We start from the raw sequence: 10,148 nt of genomic DNA, 5'->3' as shown, positions 1-10,148 counted from the left end.
TGATCGAATTATCGATTTTCTCCCTGTAGACCTTGAGTTTGAAAGAACTTTTCGACAATGAAGAAGACAAACAGTTCAATAAGGATTGAAGAGATGAACTAAGAAAATCTGAATCAAGGAAGTAGAGCAAACCCTACTCAAAATCCTATCCTTATTGTTGATGATAGAGATAGTGCTCTAAGATAGTATTGCATGCTAGTGTTTGATGATCTTAATTCGGGTTTTAGGAGACCTGAAATCGAGGCACAACAATTTGAGATGAAGTCGGTTATGTTCCAAATGCTTTAAATAGTAGGCCAATACAATAGAATGCCTATTAAAGATCCTAACCTTCACTTAAGACTATTTCTAGACGTGAGTGATTCTTTCAAGTTAGCTGGACTAGGCGAAGAAGTACTACGATTAAAGTTTTTACCATATTCGCTAAGGGACATAGCTCGAGCCTGGTTGAACTCATTGCCACCATATTCCATTAGCACATGGCAAGAGTGAGCAGAAAGATTCCTCATGAAGTATTTCCCACCTAGCAAGAATGCTAAGTTGAGGAATGAGGTCACTACTTTCCAAAAAATGGATGACGAGTCCTTGTATGAGGCATGGGAAGGTACAAAGAATTATTCCGGAAGTACCCTCATCATGGAATCCCGTATGGCATCCAACATGAGACGTTCTATAATGGTCTCCATGCTCACACGAGAATGGTAGTGGACGCTTCTGCTAATGTTGCTCTCTTTTCTAAGTCTTATAACGAGGCTTATAAAATCATTGAGAGGATTACTAGCAAGAATTATCAATGACCAACCAATCGAGTAACGTCAAGAAGACGAGTAGCTGGAGTACATGAAATGGACGCTCTCACTTCACTTGCATCTCAGGTATCCTTAATATCATCGATGCTTAAAATTTTTACCACTAATAGGCTTAATAATTTTGTAGCTCCGCCACCGAATCAATTCGAAAATGTGGCCTGTGTTTATTGTGGGGAAGGACATTCCTTTGAAGAATGTCCATCAAACCTAGAATCTGTGTATTACATGGGTAACTAGAACCAAAATCGAGGAAGGCAAGGATTGCAATGCAATTTCTATAACCCATCTTGGCAAAACCACTCTAATTTCTCTTGGAGTAATCGAGGGGTTAGACCCAGTAACACTTATGCCCAACCTAGATCGACCCAGCCATCTATTTTTACCCAACAAGTTCAGAAGCAACCTCAAGCTAAATCTTCTGATGGCTTAGAAAACTTGTTGAAGGCATACATAGCCAGAAATGATGCCTTGATCCGAAGCCAAGCAACCACATTGAAAGATTTGGAGAACCAAATGGGCTAGTTTGCAACTGAACTTAGGAACCGACCACAAGTTGCTTTGCCTAGTGATATGGAGAATCCAAGAAATCTAGGGAAAGAGCATTATAAAGTATTGAAATTGAGGAGCAGAAAGACATTAAAGCCCAACATTTTCGAAGTTGAAGAAGAACCAACTGATGCTTAAGACTCAGTGGAAGTTCAACTGAGTGTTGAAATTTCAGCTTCACTGAAACCAGAATCTACAAAATATAATAAGGTAACTTCTGGACCAGTCAATTTTGATAAACTAACGACTTTTTTAGATGCAAAATTTCCACGGAAGATGAATTAACCAATTCCAGTAAAGAACCCTCCACCACCCTACCCTCAAAGACTTCAGAAGTAGAAGTAGGAAGTTCGGTTCAAGAAATTTCTAGACGTACTCAAAAAAATTTATATCAATATTCCGTTGGTAGAAGCACTTGAACAAATTCCGAATTACGTCAAATTCATAAAGGATATCTTGTCTAAGAAACAAATACTAGGAGAATTTGAGACGGTAGCCCTGACTAAGGAATAAGTGCATATCTTGAAGACCAACTACCCCCAAAGTTTAAGGATCCTGGATGTTTCACCATACGTTGCAACATTTGAGCAACGTATTGTGGTAAGGCACTATGCGGTTTGGGTGCAAGCATTAAGTTGATGCGCATTTCCATATTCAAAAAATTGAGGATGGTAAAGTTAGACCTATTACGGTTACACTTCAATTAGTAGATCGATCTTTAGCACATCTAGAAGGTAAAATCGAGGATGTATTAGTACATGTAGATAAATTTATTTTTCCTATTTTAGACTTTGAAGCAGATAAAAAGGTGCCAATCATCTTGGGAAGGCCTTTTCTAGCAAATGGAAGGACCCTTATTGATGTGTAGAAGGGCGAGCTTATTATACGTGTCAACATTTAATGTTCTTAAGTCTATGTGATTTCTTGACACAGTTGATGATTGTTTTACAGTATCCGAGTTAGAGGAATTAATCATGGAAAAGGATCTCAACTATGTTGAGGACCCATTAGAGAAAATTTTAACATCAGACCCTCCAAGTGATGAAGAGGGGGAGGAATACTTAGCTTTGCTAGAAGCTAAGCAAAGGGGATTGAATCCGCAATCCCACTTTGAATATTTGGAGTTAGGAAGTAGGGATTATACTCAGCCAAAAGTGTCAATTGAGGAGCCACCTAAATTAGAACTCAAGGTACTTCCCTCACATTTAAAATATGTTTATTTGGGTAACACTTCTACTTTGCCTGTGATTGTTTTAGCAGAATTGACCGAAGAGCAAGAAAAAAACTCATCCTAGTATTGAAAAAATTAAAAAAGGCTACTAGATGTACCATAGTTGATATTCATGGCATTAGCCCATCTGTTTGTATGCACAAGATCATCCTGGAATATAGAGAGAAAGGGACAATTGATGGACAGCGAAGATTGAACCCCATCAAGAAAGACGTGGTAAAGAAAGAAATCATTAAGTGGTTAGATGCGGGTATAATTTATCCCATCTTAGATAGTTTATGGGTAAGTTTGGTCCAATGCATGACAAAGAAAGGAGGTATTACGCTCGTTGAGAATGAAAATAACGAATTAATACCAACTAGAACGGTTAGAGGATGGAGAATTTGCATAGAGTACCGAAAGTTGAACAAGGCGACTAGAAAAAATTATTTTCCTTTGTTGTTATTGGACCAAATGCTAGATAGACTCGTGGGGTGAGACTATTCTTGTTTTATCGATGGATACTCGGGGTATAATTAGATTACAGTATCGCCAGAAGATCAATACAAGACAACATTCACATGCTCGTATGGTAATTTGCATTTAGACGCATGCCATATGGTTTATGTAATGCACATGCTACATTTCAAAGATGTATGATGTTTATTTTTACTAACATATTTGAGAAGTATTTGGAAGTGTTTATGAATTATATTTCAGTGTTTGGAGACACTTATGATGATTGCTTAGCCAATCTAGCTAAGGTACTAAGGTGATGCGAAGAAACAAACTTCATACTCAATTGGGAAAAGTTCCATTTTATGGTACGAGAAGGTATTGTTCTAGGGCATCAGATAATAAGGCATGGAATCGAGGTGGATAAAGCAAAGGTAGATGTTATTAAGAAAATCTGACCTCCAACATCTGTAAAGGGTGTTAGGAGCTTTTTGGGCCACGCTGGTTTCTATCAAAGATTTATCAAGGTATTCTCCAAAATTGCTAAGCCCTTATGCAAATTATTAGAGAAGGCCATGATGTTCAAATTTGATGAAATGTGCTTAAGAGCTTTCAATGATTTGAAGAGTGAGTTAGTTTCAGCACCAATCATCGTCACACTGGACTAGGATTTTCCATTTGAACTGATGTGTGATGAAAGTGACTTCGCGATAGCTGTGATGGGCCAATAAAGGAACATAGTTTTTCATCCTATCTACTATGCAAGTTGGACCCTGATGGGATAATAGAGAAAGAGTTACTTGCTAGTGTGTTTGCTTTTAACAAGTTTTGATCTTATCTTGTAGGTACCAAAGTGACTGTTTATACAAATCATTCGACAATTAAGTATTTACTTGCCAAGAAGGATGATAAGTCAAGATTAATCTGATGGGTACTTCTATTTCAAGAATTTGATCTAGAAATTTAAGATCGAAAAGGGGTAGAAAATCAAGTAGCAGACCACTTGTCCAGATTGGATCTGCAAGAAGGAAATTCTCCACTTATACCCATTGAGGAGATATTTCTAGACTAGCACATACTTAAGGTAAATCATGTCCATAATACCCCTTGGTTTACTGATTTTGCTAACTATTTAGCTTGTGGTTTGATGCTGGTTGATAAGGCATATCAACAAAAGAAAAAGTTTTTTCATGATGTGAAGAACTATTTTTAGGAAGAACCATACTTATTCAGAAAGTGTGCAGATCAAATGATTAGGAGATGCGTGGAACAAAATGAAGTACATAAGATTTTATATTATTACCACACAGCTCTGAATGGGGGACACTTTGGAGGTACACGTACTGTGGCCAAGGTATTGCAAGCTGGATTCTTTTGGCCAATACTATTCAAAGACATGTATGCTTACGTAAAGAGTTGTGATCGATGGCAAAGGGTTGGAAACATCACGAATAGAAATGAGATGGCCCGAACAAATATCATTGAGGTGGAATTATTCAATGTTTGAGGTATTGACTTCCTTGGTCCTTTCCCTTCGTCTTTCGATCACAAGTACATGTTGGTAGCAGTAGACTATGTGCCTATGTGGGTTGAGACTAAGACATATCTGATGAATGATGCCAAGGTTGTGATGAAGTTCTTGCAGAAACATGTGTTCACAAGGTTTGGAACTCCTAAGGCCATCATCAGTGGTGAGGGTTCCCATTTTGTGAACAAATGGTTGAAATGGTTATTCGACAAATATGGAGTGAAGCACAAGGTTTCCACAGCTTACCATCAGTCGACAAATGGGTAAGCTGAACTGGCAAACAATAAGATAAAAGGCATACTCGAGAAGTTAGTTTTTTTCAAATTGACGAGATTGGTCCAAAAGACTGGACGATGCTTTATGGGCCAATAAAACAACATGCAAGACACCTTTAGGGATGTCACTCTATAGGTTGATTTTTTGGAAAACCTATCATCTGCCCTTGGAGTTAGAACACAAAGCTTATTGGGCTCTCCAGCAACTTAACTTGGATCTTAAGCTTGCTAAAGAGAAACAAATGCTTCAACTCAATGAGTTGGAAGAGTTTTGAATGTTCTCATACCAGAATGCCAAGCTATTCAAGGAAAGACTTAAAAGATGGCATGACAAGCACATTCGAGTTCGAGAATTTGAAGTAGGTCAGCAAGTCTTGTTATTCAATTCCAGATTAAGGTTCTTTCTAGGTAAGTTAAAATCACGTTGGTCTAGTCCATTTACGGTTCACCAAGTTTTTCCATATTGAGTTGTCGAATTCAAGGTAAGAGAGGTAATTTTCGAGTCAATGCCCAATACTTAAAACATTAATGAGGGTATAAAATTGAGCGGGATAAAATCTCCTTCATTTTATTAGATATTTAATTTTTCTCACTTTCTTTTTAAATAAATGATTCAGGGTATATTTCCAGGATTAGTATGTTTAAATAAATTCTGTCTAGGAGATTGGAACTTAAGCGGGACCCTTGTGACCCCTCCAATCTTTCTTGGGAAATGATTTTAACATAATATTTCGAGCAATTATTCCCTAAATGAAAAAGTAAATTTTTAGTTTTTCAAATAAAAAGGTCAATTTTGATCCAAGTTTTAATTGTAGCTCAATTTTAAATTTTCTTTAAGTGTAGGTACTTAATTGAATTATTTACAAAATTTTGTTGCTCTTTTGTAAATATTAAAACTTAGTGTCTCTTTTTGTAAATATTTTTAAAGGCAGCTAAAATAAAAGTTTTAAATTTATTTTTAATAAATAAGATGGTAATAACTAATATATAATTATATTTATTATAATATATATTAATTATTATTAACTTTGCATAGAATTACGATTAGTTTAAATTTGATCATATTTTAATTAATAGTTTTATTTTACTAAATTAATAGCAAATAATATTTTAATATGTATCATATTAATTATTAATTGTTATTAACTTTTATGGAATTAGTGCTTAGAATATTTTATTATTAAATCGTTGTAAGAGTTCTAATTAAATTCCTTTCTTTCTTCACTATAAATTCTACCAACTCTCTCACCATTCACATCACCTTAATCAATTACACCAAACACTCACCATCGGCACCCTTAGTAGCCTCATCGCCCAGTAGCCACCCTCGCGCGCACCTCACAACTTGCTCCCTTGCGCGTCTCGTTAGCTTGCCCGACGCCCCTACCTGCTGCTTCCTCTTGCACTCGCTCGACGCACCTACTCGTGCACTGGCCTAACAATTGCTTCCTGTTGACGCACCTGCCCGTACGCCGAGCTCTAAGCTGCTCCACGCATGCTGTTGCTGCTTCCAGCTCCAGCTCACGCGTGCCACCACTGCCACGCATCACGCCTACCTTGTGCGTTACTATCGTTGCTGCTGCTGAGTGCAGGTTTGTCTTACACACACCACACCACAAGACACCCTCCAACCATCCATAAACTGACCTCTTTAGCTTTATATTTATTTTCTATGTGTTTTTTCCCATACAAAGGTGGAAGAATGCTTTCTCCTATATTTTATTTTTTAATTATGTAACTCTTCAATTTATTTTGAATTATTAATATTTTACACTAATTAAATTTTGGGAAAATATTATCTGTCTCCATCTTATGTGATGTTCAAGTTAATCATGCCTCACAAAAGAACTCGTGCCTCTGTCCAAATTGAAGAATCACAAAACAAATTTCACTGTGAAGAAGTCAAAGTGAGATACGATAACATTTTCAAGAATCAACAAATGCCCCCCCAAAAAAGGCTTTACACTCAAAGAAAACAACTATATCGATCGCGCATTCAACAAATTGCTGAAGCTCTTAATTTGGAGTTATTTTGTGAGAAATGACCTAGGGCAGATGAAGAGTTAGTTCATGAATTTTAGCAGATGAAGAGTTAGTTCATGAATTTTATGTGAATTTAACCTCAAGCGAATTAATGGGAGTTTCTGTTCGAGGAATCAAGGTACCAATAAGCTCAAATGCTATTAATGAATTCTTTGAATTGCCTTATTTTGAAGACAATGAATATTATTCTTTGATGAGAAATACTGAGGCTAGCAAATTGCAAGAAATTCTCGAGGAACTTACAGTTTCAAGTTCTAAGTGGATGGTGTCAAAGCATGGAACTCATACTTGCCGTAGAGAATATTTAACACCAATAGCGAAGGTATGGTTTTATTTCATTTGATTCAGCCTTATGCCTATTTCACATGGGACTACAATTTCATTAGAGCGAATGGTCTTACTATACTCAATTTTAACTACAAAGACCATTGATGTCGGAAAAATCATTCTAAGAGAAATGAGAAATTGTGCCGCTAGATGTTCTGGCCCAGCTTACTTTCCCTTTACGATAAGAATTTTGTGCTTGAAAGCTAAAATTCTTGCAAACGTAAAGAAGATGGGTAATGGCCAGGGGACAATCACAGATTGGGACCTCTACCAAATAGCCAGAGATTTTGTTTTGTAGCAAAGAGTTGAAGAGAGCGAGTATCCCGAAGAAGAAGAAGAAGATCTCACAGAGATCGAACCAATATAGTCAACTAAAATCTCTGATAAGGCAAAACCAATGGAACCAATAACCAAACCTAGCATGACAACCTCAATATTCAGAACTCAATCGCCTCACCTAGATCTTCGAGAGGAGCTGTCAAAATTGATGGACGTAATGCAACATATGCAGTGGTAGCAACAACCTTACTGGAGATATTAAAAAATACAGGATGACTAAATAAGAAGCGTTCTTATGAAAATATTCAATGGCTGGTTTATTTTTTATGGCTGTGTTTTTAGATTTTATATTTGAACCATGGAGTCCAATATTGAAGAGGGAACAATGTGATTCATGCAAAAAGAATAAAAAGATGATTGAGCAAATGATGAGTCAAATTTTGAGGGATATGCAAATAAATAAAAAAAGGGGGAATCTTTACTTTATGTTATTTTCTTTCCTAGGTTATTTTAGGATTAGGTTCTATTAGGATTTTTATTTCTCGCATAATAAAATAAGAGGTGGAAATCATAAATAAAAATGAACAAGTTTCAAAGTACAAAGTGTGGCAATAGATATATACATGTCTAGGATTAGATCTAGAGAGAGCTTTGTACTTAAGCAGTCAAATTGACTCACCTCTTTTTTTCTAGAGTCCTACTTGGTGTGTAGTATCAATTTACTTCTAACAATGAGGACATTGTTCATCTTAAGTAGGGGGACCAAAAAATTGAAATTATTTCCTCTCAGAATAAAATTTTCTTTTAATTATGGTTAGGTTATATTTTGTTCAAAAATTTAAAAATTTTGTTTAGTATGCTAAACTTTAGTATGAATAAAGTTCTATTGTTTCAATTAATGTTATGCTAGCTGAATTATGACATAAATGTACTCTTAATAAAGCATGTAAACCATACCATAAAATTTTGAGTTCCTTAGGAAAACTAGGCATTCATGAAAGTCTAAGTCTCTAGAATTGACTTAGTAATTTCTTGAGGTGAAATCTTAGGACAATGATTTAGAAAAACTTTTGTTTGGGCCGTTTGAGCCTTTCAAGCCAACCTTAGTAAATTTTTATCCTTTAAAACCCAACTTTGAGACTATATGGCCTATCTTTATTTGAACTTTTGCAATATTTAGCCATCACTTTTCACTTAATTATCTTTAAATTGTCCCAAACACTAGATTTAGTACTATTAAAATATTCTTTAAAAATAAGTTTGGTGGAGTTGAAAAAAAGTATCAAATGCTCCAAAAAGCAGAATGCTTGGGAAAAAAAAAGAGTGTATGTACTCGGAAGAAATAGATGTACGGAAGAGCATGTGAAAGCAAAATAATTGGTGTATTAAAGGTAATTATTCAAAAGGTTTGATGCAAGGTGAGTCTAGGGTATTTTACCCTAAATTTATCCATCTTTTACCTACCCTTAACCTAGCCACGTTACAACCAATTTTAAAGACCTATTGATACAAGTTTTTGTGCTACCTACATAAGTGGAGAGAAATTGCTATGTGCAACATATGAAGGCATAAATTAAACTTAATGATTGCAGCTTAATCTTAAATAAGGAAATAAAATCAAATTGGTAGGAGTTGAGAAAGCATTTAGTCTATTTTTGCTATCATAATAATAATTGAGATTAATTTGAACGATATGTATACCTAAGTAACATAAATCTCATAAATTTTATTCTTGAGCATAAGTATACTAAATTCATAATTTTGGGAAGAATGTTTTCTAAAGGAATAATGTTTTCTGAAGGAATTTTTCAAAGGTGTTTCCAAGAAATTCTTTTTAAATTGTGCATTATTCGGGATGAGCAATGAATTAAGTTTGGGGGTGTGGAAACACAAAAATATATATACTTTTTCATGCCATTTTTTTAACTCAAATTCATGCAGTTTCGGTGTAATTCTTGTCGAAAAATATAATATAATTATAAATAATGAAATTTTACTTAAATTATGAGCATATTGAATTTTAATTAATTTTATAATAAATTTTCATAAATTTTGTTTTAATTTCGATAGATTTGCATAAAAGATGAAAATTGGCTCGACAAACACTACTAGAAGTACAAAATCGGGAAGCGATTTTTGAAGCATTGAGGTGAATCAATTTCTCAGCCTAAGATAATCCAATTGATGATTATTAATTCATAATATAATTAATTTTAATTTTAATTTTAATCCAATTTATTTTTGGTTAAATAATTATTTTTAATTAAATTATGAAAAGAGGTCCAATTGTGCTAAACCAAAAGATTGATCCAACCAGCACATGGGCTACCCAAAACAATCCAACATGCTGACCCAATTAGCTTAAATTAGCTGATTATTTGACTTGCAAATTAGTCCTTGAAGTTTCCTTAAAATTGCATTCAAATCCCTCCAATTATCAAGCTTTTGTAGATTTGCCCCTAGCTAAATTTAGCAAGTTTGAAACATTCAAACTTGCCACATGAGTGGCCGACCAACGGGAGTCTATGGCTACTGATTTTTTTCTATTTTTAGCAGCCAATCCAAGCTATAAATACCCCCTTTTGCTACTCATTTCAACACACCTCTCACACCTTTCATTCTTCACTTCTCTTTCATTTTCTCTCTTCTTAACCTTTCTGTTCTTTCCATTTTTC

General features: G+C 35.0%; 1 non-coding gene across 1 annotated transcript; it reads right to left on the bottom strand.

Annotated features, from left to right (window-relative positions):
- Positions 1-537: 537 nt before the first annotated feature.
- Positions 538-643, bottom strand: LOC128282478 (small nucleolar RNA R71). The gene has a single exon (XR_008272757.1). It is a non-coding gene; the product is annotated as a small nucleolar RNA R71 (small nucleolar RNA).
- Between the last annotated feature and the right edge of the window lie 9,505 nt (positions 644-10,148).

Source organism: Gossypium arboreum, chromosome 1 (genome assembly GCF_025698485.1).
Source record: "Gossypium arboreum isolate Shixiya-1 chromosome 1, ASM2569848v2, whole genome shotgun sequence".
Lineage (NCBI taxonomy): Eukaryota > Viridiplantae > Streptophyta > Magnoliopsida > Malvales > Malvaceae > Gossypium > Gossypium arboreum.
This window is presented reverse-complemented; position numbering and strand designations above follow the sequence as displayed.